The sequence below is a fragment of the Carlito syrichta genome, unplaced genomic scaffold (assembly GCF_000164805.1).
Source record: "Carlito syrichta isolate Samal-C Ts95f unplaced genomic scaffold, Tarsius_syrichta-2.0.1 Scaffold86259, whole genome shotgun sequence".
NCBI lineage: Eukaryota > Metazoa > Chordata > Mammalia > Primates > Tarsiidae > Carlito > Carlito syrichta.
The window spans coordinates 31,428-31,861 of NW_007030355.1; positions in this window are offsets into that span (position 1 = coordinate 31,428).

Here is a 434-nt window from a genome sequence, read left to right on the forward strand (position 1 = left end):
GCGCCCGCCGGCCGCCGCGCACCCCGCTTTGGACAGGAGGCCAGTTTTCCGCTCCGGGCCTCCCGCCCCTCCGAGTCACACTCCTTGGCTCGATTCTACTCTCTGTCTCTTTCTATCGTTCTCTCTGTGCCTTTCTCTCCCTCCCCCTCCCTGTCTGCCCCTCCATCCCTGGCCAAGGGAAACCGCTTTCAGTCGAGCTGGTCATCGACGTTTCAACTAAATCGTGGGTTCCATGGAGTCGGAGTTGGGGTTTGGAGCTTGGGCGATCAGATAAAAGGATGACAGGGAGCTGGGCCCAGACTGCGGCTGCTGTTCCCGCCGCCGCCCCGGCCACGGGTCGCCGCGGGCCGAGCGCGCGGGGGTCGGCGTGTGACTCTCGTGGGTGCGCACTCGAGGCAGCCGCGGCCCGGCCCTCGTCCCCGTCCCCGGAGCCC